Source organism: Rhinopithecus bieti, unplaced genomic scaffold (assembly GCF_001698545.2).
Source record: "Rhinopithecus bieti isolate Rb0 unplaced genomic scaffold, ASM169854v2 scaffold_9919, whole genome shotgun sequence".
NCBI lineage: Eukaryota > Metazoa > Chordata > Mammalia > Primates > Cercopithecidae > Rhinopithecus > Rhinopithecus bieti.
This window is the reverse complement of record NW_016806411.1, coordinates 944,693-957,466: the sequence shown is the minus strand read 5'-3', so window position 1 is coordinate 957,466 and position 12,774 is coordinate 944,693. Positions and strand designations below refer to the sequence as shown.

General features: G+C 40.5%; 1 long non-coding RNA gene across 1 annotated transcript in view; it reads right to left on the bottom strand.

The window, feature by feature from the left end:
* The window catches only part of LINC02843 (long intergenic non-protein coding RNA 2843), a 7,325-nt gene extending 3,649 nt beyond the window's left edge, over positions 1-3,676 (bottom strand). The window contains exons 1-2 of the long non-coding RNA XR_014485094.1: positions 3,579-3,676; positions 870-922 (exon numbers count right to left, since the gene is read on the bottom strand). This is a non-coding gene — a long non-coding RNA (long intergenic non-protein coding RNA 2843). The remainder of the gene's footprint in view (positions 1-869; positions 923-3,578) is intronic.
* Positions 3,677-12,774: the final 9,098 nt, after the last annotated feature.

The following is a 12,774-nucleotide window of genomic DNA, read 5'->3' as shown; positions in this document are numbered from 1 at the left end:
TGTCTCAAAAAAAAAAAAAAAAAGAATGGTGATCATTAAAAAGTCAGGAATGCCTTGTTAGGCATTTTGTTTTGTATCCTGTGAACAACAGTAACTCTTTAAGGGCTTTACTTAAGCTCAGATTTGCAGAAAAATCACTCTGACTTCAATGTGAAGAACAGTTTGAATGAGTTTCAGAATAGAAGGGGTGTCGAGTTAGGAAGCCACTGTAGATTTCTGAGTGAGAGATGAGTGTAGTTGGGGCCAGGATGGGAGCAGAGATGGAAAGAGGTGGGCTGACCTGAGATACAAGGTGTGGGGTGACTCTTGACCCTTCCCGACTGTACCCTATTGGATCAATCACCAAGTTCATGTGAACGCCTTTCTAAGGGGAATATTATTTTCACAGAGTAAACACATTTTTTATTAATATGTTCATAAATACACTTTGTTACAGTTCTGACTATTGCGTGCAGTACCTCAGAAAGGAAACCTATTTATTAACTTGTACCCAGAAAGGACTCTAGTGAATCTCTTCTGATATTTACCCAAGAATTCCCCTAAAACACTCAGTAAAGAAAAACCTCATTCCAAAGGCCTAGTTCAATATTCCTCAAACTGTAGTGTGCATGAGAATCACCTGGCAAGCTTGTTCAAACAAATATTTCTGGGCCTCATTCCCCAGAGTTTCTGATTCAGTAAGTCTGGGTTGAGGCCAGTGACTTTTCATCTCTATCCAGTTCCTGGGTGATTTTGATGCCGCTGGCCCGGGGACCACTGTGTGGGAATCACTGGTGAATCAGAAGCACTGTAGCCAAGAGGTGAACTTCCTGGATTTGACACAAAAATTCTGTCCCTTTCCCGTGCCGTGACTTGGTCAAGTGACTCACCCCTCTGTGCCTTTGTCTCCTCATCTGGGTCTTGGTGAGGCTTAGAGTGAGGACTGTTTGGAAAGCATTAGGACAGATGTATAAGGAGCATATATAAGCTTTTATACATAAGAAAGTAAGTTCCATGTGCCTTGCATATTCTACAGTTCTCAGTGTATGGTGAGACAGATCCTGCTTTCAGTTCATTCTTGGCGAATGCTAGTCAAAATTCTATGTGATGTCACCACAGAAATCTTTAGTTAACAGTCTTGGAAAGGACCCAAACTCTGCTCCATTTCCACCTCCTTGGGTTTGGGTAAATTCTCAGCAGGACTGTGCATTAGGTGAGTGTCTGCTTCTCCCCTGGGTCCCCATAACTTTGCCTGCTCCTAAACAGGCAGTCACGTCTGGGAAGAGACAGTAGATAATGGAGCCAGAGAGCTGACTCACCACGTGGGATGGCTGTGGGCAAGTTTCCCAGGTTGCACAAGCCACAGGGTTTTCTGAAACAGATGGAAAGACCGCCTCTGCTGGCCGCTGGCTGACTTCAAGATAGTCGTGCTGTGTTAAGAGGTGTGAGAAGAAAAGACCCATAAGAGACCCTGTCATCCAACTTTTAGATTCCTCCGGATTCCTTAGCGATAAGTCATGCAGGGCTCATTACACATTCCATTTATGAAATTTCCACGGGCAAAGACTCGAATGCCCTTTAACTGGGTGTGCACATGGGCATCGCGTAGTTTTCCAGAGTAACCCAAGATACTGGGGTGGAGAGAAAAATGGAACCAGAAGACAAGCCGGCTTCTACAAAAGCCACCCAGCAGTCAGCCAGCCCAGACTCTCAAATCGGGACCTGGGGGCCAGCCCTAGGTAGACAGGCAAGACGTCTTCCAAAGGCTCCCATGTCCTCTTAAAGTGAGAGCCAGACGTTAGCAATCATTCTTACAATTTTTAAAAACCATATTATGAGCTGTTATTTTAAATATCCCTAACCTAGGATAGTTAATAACAGAAACAGAAAACATTTAAGATTTTTAAGATATAATAATTGAAGATCTTGAGTCAGGCTTTAAAATTAAAGTAACTTTGAAATGAGGTCAAAGTTAGAACATTCAGCAAGGAATCTTAATTAGAAAAGTGTGACTGGGCAAGACTAAAAGAGTTCTGAGCAAATGGTTTTGCTACCAGGAATGGTAAATTCCAAGGAGACAAATTAGCAGTAAGTTGCAGAGATGGTCACTTGAGTAAAACACAGGGTCAATTTTTTTCACTCGGTCAATTGTATTTCTCATACCAAGCTGAAAAATGCTCTCTTGTAATTTTCATTTTATAATACTGATTCTTTTGTTTTGCATTGCCCCTGCCATTGCAATCTGGACAAAGCAACTTTTCCCATCCTATTTTAGTTCTCAAAGTATATTGATTTTTAATTTCCTGGAGCCAGTTTTCCACACAATAATATTTTGTTCACCATGAGAAGTAGTGTCAGTTTTAAACATTTATAGACTTGTTTCTCCAGGGAAAAACACAAGCTAGAAAGAAAAGCTAAAATTTCATTTGATGAGATTCAAGTGGCAGTTGGGGTTTGAATGTAGAAGTGTTGTTTTCTTATCCAGAAGAGTCACTGGAAGTCCATTAAGGAAATGCTATCTGGTCAATTTTTGTTTACTTTCTGGAGATACGACATTTTCTGAGGATTCAAAACAAGTGGGAAATTGCCAAAGTCTTGCAAGCCTGATTTCAGAAACAAAAAAGAAGAGACAACATATAAAGTTTTCTCTTTGTATATATGAACACACATATCTATTTAAGTTAATACATTAATGGATCATATTATAACATTTCGTTTCAAAAATATTTCTGTTTTTTTTTGCTCTTCTTCTTCTCTTTCCCTTCCCAAACTTTCCGCCTTCTGCACAGGTCACTCATGATAACAGTATGTGGCCTATAATTTTCAGCTCACTTGCACTTACCTGCATGTATGTGCACAGATGTTAGAGAGTGCTTTTCTTCATTTTTGTTAGAAATGGGATAAGAAAACAGACTTTTTTTTTTTCCTGCATTTGGTTTTATTTACTCCATAATTGCTCATGGAAATCTCCCAGAGTCATCAATGTGGCTCTAATTTCATTCTTTTCAATGGTTGTATAATAGGTTGTGGTGTGGATGAGCCAGAATTTATTTAGTCATTCCTCTGTCATTAGGCATTTGTTTGAGTTCCAGCTTTTTGCCATTGGGAACAATACTGCAGTAAATTCTTATGTCCTTGCGTTTTCATTGCAGTGGGGTAGATGAAGGTGGCTCTAGACATTTTAGTTTTGAGTTTAACCTCTTTTTGCCCATCTTTATTTGCTGTAGGGCTACAAAGATAAAAAACAAAACAAAACAACTTAACTTTTATCAAGCCCTCATAGCTGAGAATGGCCACGGAGCTCAGTTTAAGGCAGAGAAGTGGCTTTGGCTGAGCCTCTTCTGATACAGGCTGAGCATGCCTAGTGAGAAAATCCGAAATCCAAAATGTTCCAAAATCCAAAACGCTCCAAAATCCAAAACGCTTTGAGTGTTGATGTGATGCTCAAAGAAATGCTCATTGGAGCATTTCAGATTTTTCTATTAGGGATGCTGAACCAGTCAGTATAATACATACATTTCAAAATTTGAAAACAATCAAAATTCAGAACACTTCTGGTCCCAAACATTTTGGATGAGGGATACACACCCAACCTGTACCTCTTTCTTCCTGCTTGGAACGCAGCTGTTGCTAAAAGCTTCAGAGGTGAGAGAGAGCGCGAAAGAAAGAAGGAGCCTGCTATGTATGATTTAGCCATGTTTCAACAAATATTTTTGAGCATCTAATCACAAAGATATGGAATCATTCTAAGTGTCCATCAATGGATGATTGGATAAATAAAATGTGCGGCATGTATATATATATATGTAGGAATACTACGTAGCTATAAGAAAGAAGAAAATCACATCTTGCAGCAACATGGTTGGAACTGAAGGCTGTTATCTTAAGTGAAACAGATCAGAAACAGGAAGTCAGATACCACATGTTCTCACATAAGTGGGAGCTAAATAAAGTGTACACATGGACATAGAGTGTGGAATAATAGGCTTTGGAACTGGGAAGGGTGGGAGGGTGAGCAGGGTGAGGAATAAGAAATTACTCAATGGGCATGCTCTACACTATTCAGGGGATGATTTCACTAAAAGCCTGGACTTCACCACCACGCAATATAGCCACATAACAAAGCTTCACTTGTATCCCTTACATTTATAAAAATAAGAAAAAGAAGACTAGAGATACCAAAGAAAGAGACATGGTCCCTGGCTTCATGAAATGTGTAAGTGCTTTGCAGGTACAAGACGAGGTGGCATGAAGCCATGATGCACAGGGAGCTAGAGTGATCTGGGGCAGGTCGTGATCACAGAAGCCCTAAAGGAGGGTGCTGTTGGTTAGGAAAGGCAGGGTGGGGTGGGGTGGGGAACCTTCTGGACAGGAGTGCTATAGTGGTAAGACCTTGGCTTGTTTCTTGGAACAGAGAAAAGGTCAGCATGGCCAAAGCCCAGCACTGGAGGGGGCAGACCGGGTTTGGTCTTGTTGGACTTTCAAGGAACTTGAACTTTCCTGTTGGTGAGGAGGAGAGGTAGGGGTTTCTGGAGGCAAGTGTGAGAGAGCCCTTGTGAGCGTATTGGGTGAGAGATGACACTGGGTTAGATCAACAAGGTGCAACTGAATTTAGAAAACAGTTGACAGTTTTGAGATATAACTTTCCTTCATTTTAAAGATTATTATAAAACAATGGCTGCAATGAAAACAACTTTTTTTTTTTCTGACTTGCCTGATTGTCTTTTTAGAATAAACTAGAAGAGGCCTTCTTGATTAGAATTGATGCCTATTGAATGGAAAACCAAACACTGCATTTTCTCACCTATATGTGGGAGCTAAGATATGAGGATGCAAAGGCATAAGAATAATACAATGGACTTTGGGAATTTGGAGGGAAGGGTGGGAGAGGGGCAAAGGATAAAAGACAACATATATGGTGCAGTGTATGCTACTCCGATGATGTGTACACCAAGATCTCACAAATCACCACTAAAGAACTTACTCATGTAACCAAATACCACCTGTACCCTAATAACTTATGGGAAAATAAAATAAAATGATAATAATTAAGAAAAAGAAAAACATGGATTCCCATTAAGATGCTGCCACCCGTGATCAGACTGCCATCCTCAACTGCTAAGTGGTGAGCACTCCCACAGAGCAGCAAGAATGGAGTTTCCAAGACCCTCGTCAGCACTGAGGGACTGTGGTCCGACTCAGACATCCCCAATCCAATGGTGGAAAAGAGAGTTTTGGTGGTATTTGGATTTCTTTTATTGGTACTGTGGTTGAATTTCTCAGTAATATTACAACATCACAAAACATCCATTTGCCTTTAGGAGTTTACAATTTCTTAAAATGAAACGCATAATTAAATAAAATCCAAGAAGAATGAATTTAGGACTTTCCATCTTTTAAAACCACACCTCCCACTAGTTACCGCAGGATTTGCTCTTCTCTAGAGACGTAGTGTGCACTTGGAATAGGTTCAAGTTCACTTTCCGTAGTAAAAATGTGATGCCATTACTAAAGGCTGATGGGGAAAATGCCTTCACTTTTTTTTTTTTGAAACAGGGTCTCACTCTGTTGCCCAGGTTGGAGTGCGGATCTCAGCTTACCACAGCCTTGGCCTCCTGGGCTCAAGGGATCCTCCCACCTCAGCCTCCCAAGTAGCTGGGATTACAGGCACCTGCCACCATGCTCAGCTAATTTTTGTATTTTTTTGTAGAGATGGGGTTTCACGATATTGCCCAGGCTGGTCTCAAACTCTTGGGTTCAAGCAATCCATCCATCTCAGCCTCCTGAAGTGCTGGGATTACGGGCGTGAGCCACCATGTCCGGCCCGTAGTCTTACTATTATGGCTACTCATTTCCTCATAGAGTTACAGTGAGGATTAAACAAGAGGATATAGAGAGACACCCTGGTACAACACTCACTCTTTAAAAAAATTTCCACCAAATGCTATTGCTTTTTCCTGCTATTTGTTTTCCAAATATATTCATAACAATATCTACAAACCAATGAACCAGTAGCTTCAATAAACCAAAGGAAAAAATTATGGCACTAGGTTTTTAAAAACATGCATGTCATCAGTAAAAGCAAGGTGAAATAACAGATGTACTAAATAATTTTTATATGAATAATTCAGTATGTACCAGGCATGGTAGCACATGTCTATAATCTCAGCTACTCAGGAGGCTGAGGTGGGAGGATTGCTTGAACCCAGGAGTTTGAGACCTGCCTGGCCACTATAACGAGATCCCATTTCAAAACAACAATAAAATAATTCAGTATGAATTCGGCTTATCTTCTTGTTGGGCTACAGAAATGAGCAAAAGAGACAATTAGCTTCGAAAATACTGAATGTGTGAACTACCTTATCCATCATCCAGTAGGCACTGACCAGGTTCTGGGTACTGTGTGATGTGTGAACACATTTCTGGTTCTGAGATAGGCCTGTTAGTTAACAATGCTAAAATGAGCATAAACCTAAAAATACCAATACAAACGCCCAGATTATGCCAAAGCTCTGACACCTTGCGTAGTCCCATGTCTGTCCACGGACAGTTATCACTGGTGGTGACCTGAAGCATGGAGTTGTCAATATAAATCCAAAGTTTGTTAATTATATACATATATGTATGTGTGTGTTTATATGTGTGCATGTGTATATATGTATATATAGGTTATTGATTGGGTGTAGATATGCGTATACACACACACAACCAGTAACAGCTAGTAGAAATGAGAAAAGTTTTTGAGAAAAGAATGTCAATTCCCTTCTCTCAAGACAAGTATTTTTATGCCTTTGCAGTTTTATAGAAAATTCATTGCTTCTCAAACACCATTCTTCAAGCATTTAAGTTAATACCAATCAGATTAAATGGGATTCCATTGTAGAAAAGTAAACAGGAACATGGGACCCACAAGGAGTGTTCGTGCATGGTGAATGTAAAGCCTTGGGGTCAAAAGTTTTGGGAAATGCTTCAGCCTCCAGGCTCCTGGCCACCCAAGAGGCATAGCCTGGGAGAATCATGTCAGCATCATTATCCTGAAGTCACTGGCCTCGTTAACATTATCAGGGCCTGCTGGCATCTGAACCCAGGGAACTGATTCAGTTATAGATGAGCTAGTCTGAAAACATCCCCAGTGAAGCATCTGTCCTTTTTGGTTTCTTTTTCTTTAATGTGCCTTTAAAATTAGTGAGAAAATAGGCTGCTGTGTTAACCTCACATGCAAGGAACACCATTACGTTTCCACATACTTACTGTTTTTTCCAGACATTCAGAGAAAGGCACATGTTCATTAGTGATCTTGGAATCACTTCTTAGGCCTGGAGATAATAAACGATTCTATCATATGCTCTGGGGACTTAGTTATTGCTCAAAGCCTGGGTTTTCAATGGCAAAAAGCCTGAGTCACAAATTAAAGAATCATTTTTGGCCAGCTCCCAATGTCATGCCATCCAAAAGGAGATTTGCTTGTCAAGAGTTTATGTTCTCTTGGCTCCGTTTGGTGGATATGGCAGGATGCCAACCATGCAAGTCAGTTCAAAGCAGTAAGGTAGGTGCTTCACTGTGTTCGGTCAAGACAAAGGTTGGCCTTTTAACCTGGGCAACCAACCTCAGTGTGTGAGCAGGGAAAATGGGACGAGAGTGGAGTAGCCCTGATGTCCTCTTTACATAAAACCCTCCTGCCAACAGTAACCCACACGAGGGAGGCTAAGCAGTTAGGGAAATTTCAGTTGGGGTGCTGAAAGATAGCTTCCAGGTGGGTTATACAACATAGAAGGTTAAGTTTTTTGTAGGTAACCTTAATAATTCAACTTTTTTTGAGAATATGTTATTACAACATTTTTTAAAATTGGTACTTATGAAAGGTTTACATACATAGGTTTAAAATGTAAATGTAAGCATACTTCTTTAAATATGCAACTTGTGGTGTTTTCTCCAGTGAATAGAAGTGTTCAACAAAGAAAGAACAGTGGGATCAAGGAATAAGTCAACATTTTATTCTAGATTATCAGTTTGATTTGGCTTATCAATTATGGAAATAAATTCTAAATAATTTTGCACTGATGTGCTGTTTCCATTATTGTGTTAGTATAGGAGGGGGATATTTGGGATAATATTCTTCCTGGCTGCTCCTGCAGAGAAATGAGTGATTGCTAATAAGCATCCTCAAGCCTGCACATGCCCACGAATGCCCCTCCTTCAGGTGGCTCTCTAAGAGGCTGAGCTCCCCTGCCAAAGCTGCTGGCATGGCTCACAGCACTGCTGGAATCCTTTCTGGGAATTCCCCTCAGAATACGCATGACAGGCCTGTAATCCCAGCACTTTGGGAGGCCAAGGCAGGTGGATCAGGAGTTCAGGAGTTCGGTTGGGGTCAGGAGTTCAAGACCAGCTTGGCCAACATGGAGAAACCCTGTCTGCACTAAAAATACAAAAATTAGCTGGGTATGATGGCACGGGCCTGTAATCCCAGCTACTCGGAAGGCTGAGCGGGGAGAATCTCTTAAACTTGGGAGGTGGATGTTGCAGTAAGCCGAGATCACATGACTGCACTGCAGCCTCCAGCCTAGGTGACAGAGTGAGACTTCCTCTCAAAAAAAAAAGAAAAGAAAAAATAAATAAAAAAAGAATACGCATGACAGCTTCAATTGCCAACAGTTCACCTTTGTTCTCTAAGATGAGTTTGAATCTAAAAATCAGTCAAGTATCAGTAGGTGTCAAATCTTATTAAGAAAGCTAGTCATGAAGCAGGGTAATCAAACAGAAGTAGAACAAACTGACTGCTCTTTCATCCATGATCTATAAACTGGTTGTGAAGTTGGTTCTGTGTGAGGAAGCTAGTATTTATGGTACCACATTCGGAAGGGAGGGGCTCCAGCAGGTATTCAGGAACTACCACTTCACTGTCAGAATTTAATGTGTACAACTCATTTAGTAAGTCTGATGCTCTATTTAAAGAACACTCCTGGCCCGGTGTGGTGGCTCATGCCTGTTGGGGAGGCTAAGGTGGGAGGAGCACTTGAGACCAGGAGTTTGAGACCAGCCTGGGCAACATAGCAAAACCCTGTCTCTACAAAAATAAAAAAGAAAGCATCTGGGTGTGGTGGCATGTGCCTGTGGTCCCAACTACTTGGGAGGCTGAGGCAGGAGGATCACTTGAGCCCAGGAGTTAGAGGTTACAGTGAGCTATGATTTTGCCACTGCACTCCAGCCTGGGTGACAGAAACCCTGTCTCTCTGTCTCTTAAGAAAAAAAAAAATAAATAGAAGGAACACTTCTACCTTGCAGGAGAGCTGGGGTAGCAATGTGGCAATGGAGACTTGAAATATCTCAAGAACACCATGAAACAGGGCCAGCTGCAGGTTGAGTACTGTGTCTGGGTCCTAATTTCCTTGTGATTGGGCTACTGGTGATCATGCAGTTGTCTTCTGGATGAAAGGAGCTGGTCTGTGGAGAGATCTCTGGCCACCTGAAGATAAGGGGAAGAGGTGAGTCTTTAGGGCCCCAACCCAACTTCAACCAGAGTACCTTTTCTTTCATTAGTTTGATGTGGTTTTTAAAAATTTTAAAAATTAAAACAAACTTTTAATTGTTGTGAGTATATACACACACACACACACTTATGGGGTACATGAGATGTTTGGATACAGGCATACAATCAATAATAATTACATGATGGAAAACAGAGATGTTCATTCCCTCAAGCATTTATTCTTTGTGTTACAAACAATCCAATTGTACTTTGTAAGTTATTTTACAATGTACAATTAAATTATTATTGACTACTGTCACCCTGTTTTGCTAGCAAGTACTAGGTCTTATTCATTCTTTCTATCTCCTCCTACCCCCTAGCCCCCTACTACCCTTCCCAGCCTCTCGTAACCATCCTTCTATTTTCTATTTTCATGAGTTCAATCATTTTGAATTTTAGATCCCACAGATAAGTGAGAAGATATGATATTTGTCTTTCTGAGCCTGGCTTACGTTACTTAACATAATGACTTCCAGTTCCATCCATGTTGTTGCAAATGATAGGATCTCTTTCTTTTTTGTGTGGCTGAATAATACTCCATTGTGTATATGTACCACATTTTCTTTACTTGTTCATCTGTTGATGGATACTTAGCTTGCTTCCAAATCTTGGCTATTGTGAACAGTGCTGCAAAAAACACAGGAGTGCAGTTATCTCTTCAATATATTGATTTCCTTTTGAGCATGTACCCAGCAGTGGGATTGCTGGATCATATGGTAGCTCTATTTTTAGTTTTTTGAGGAACCTCCAGATTATTCTCCATAGTAGTTATACTAATTTACATTTCCACCAACAGTGTATGAGCGTTTCCTTTTCTCTACATTCTTTTCTGCATTTGTTGTTGCCTGACTTTTGGGTAAAAGCCATTTTAACTGGGATGAGATGATATCTCATTGTAGTTTTGGTTTGCATTTCCCTGGTGATCAATGACGTTGAGCACCTGTTCATATGTCCGTTTGCCATTTGTATGTTTTCTTTTGAGAAATGTCTATTCAAATATTTTGCCTTTTCTTTTGATTGGATTAGTAAATTCTTTCCTTTAGAGTTGTTTGAGCTCCTTATATATTTTGGTTATTGATCCCTTGTTAGAGTGTTAGTTTGGAGATATTTTCTCCCATTCTGTGAGTTGTCTGTTCACGTTGTTGATTGTTCCTTTGCTGTGCAGAAGCTTTTTAACTTGATGTGTTCCAATTTGTCCATTTTTACTTTGGCTGCCTGCACTTATGGGGTATTACTCAAGAAACCAGACCAACGTCCTGGAGAGCTTCCCCAATGTTTTCCTGTAAGTTTCACAGTTTGAGATCTTAGATCTAAGTCTTTAATCCATTTTAATTTGATTTTTGTATATGGTAAGAGATAGGAGTCTAGTTTCATTCTTCTGCACACGGATATCCAGTGTTCCTGGAACCATTTATTGAAGAGACTGACCTTTCTCCAATATATGTTCTTGGCACCTTTGTTGAAAATGAGTTCACTGTAGGTGTGCGGATTTGTTTCTGGGTTCTCTATTCTGCTCCATTGGCCTATGTGTCTGTTTTTATGCCAGCACCATGCTGTTTTGGTTACTACAGCTCTGTAGTATAATTTGAAGTCAGGTAATGTGATCCTTCCAGTTTTGTTCTTTTTGCTTACGATAGCACTGGTTATTCTGGGTCTTTTGTGATTCCACATAAATTTTAAGATTTTTTTTTCTATTTCTGTGAAGAATGTCATTGTTATTTTAATATTGTTATTTAAAAGGGAAATAGGGACTGCATTTAATCTGTAGATAGATTTGGATAATATGGACATTTTAACAATATTGATTCTTCCAATCCATGGAAATGAAATATCTTTTCATCTTTGTTGTCCTCTTCAATTTCTTTCAGTCCCCTTGCCTCACAGACTGAATCCCAGGCTACCACATAGGAGCTGAAGAGGCCAGGCCCCTCTCTCCTGCCTGCGGCTCTGCCCCGTTCTTCCAGTACTCATGTGGGCATGCTCAGACAAGGCCCCGGGCAGGTTCCCTCATCTGCAAAAAAGCACCTGATGTAAACACTTGTGGGGTAGGTCGGAAATTCTCTGAGGACCCCTTTTTGTCTGCCTAGACATTTGGCCTTCTCATTTGCATGATGTTAAACGTTATCTTTGTCACCTAAATAAACTGCAAGTTCTGTTAATGTTACTCAGTCAGTCACTACTCATGCTGATGGCCTAGGTCTGTGCAACCAGAGTCTAAACTGCTCTTAACAATGAAGCCTTCAGCCTCTGTCACTTCCTCAGGGAGGCGATTGCAGAGCCGGATAGATCCCTTCGATTGGCTCTTAAGAGCTTTCCATTTTATCTCTCTCCTTTTTGTCTCTTTAAATGAATACATTTCACAAAGGTATAGAAGGTTACTGTGGGAGCATCTCTCTTCCTGAAAATGAAGGCAGCCATCACTGAAACATTGCTTAGAGCCACTTTGAGAGCAAAATGATGACAAGTTTTAATGACTACAAATGTCAACCTCAACCAGATATAAGATCAAGAAATAAGAACATTCATTACTATTCTTATTTGTCAGCAATAAACAGCTGGAAAATAAAATGACACCGTGAAAATGAACTACCTAGGCATTATCTAATAAGAATGTATACGACATTTATGGAGGAAAAACTTAATTCACTATTACAGGACATGAAAGAAGACCTGAATAAATGGAAAGATAAACCATATTAATGGAGGGGAAGACATCATTTATCAAGAAGCTGATTTTTCAAATGTTTAACATAACAGCAATGAAAATCCTAGCAGAATATCTAGAGAACAAAAAAGTGATTTTAGGCCTGGTGAGGTGGCTCAAGCCTGTAATCCCAGAACTTTGGGAGGCCGAGGCCGGTGTATTGCTTGAGGTCTGGAGTTCGAGACCAGCCTGGCCAATGTGGTAAAACTCCATCTCTACTAAAATACAAAAACTAGTCAGGTGAGGTGGCAGGCGCCTTTAATCCCAGCTGCTAGGGAGGCTGAGGCAGGAGAATTGCTTGAACCCAGGAGGCAGAGGTTACAGTGAGCTGAGATCACGCCATTGCACTCCAGCCTGGGCGACAGAGTGAGACTCTGTCTTAAAAGAAAAAAAGTGATTCTAAAATTTATTTGGAGAAATAGAGATTCTCTATTTTGAGCAAAGAGCCAAGGGGATGGGTTAAGAAACACCTTACACACTGTTTAGACATAGCACAAAACCATAGTAGTAAAACAAACCCCCAAACACCATGGTACCACAAAAGATTATGCAAAGAGACCAGTGA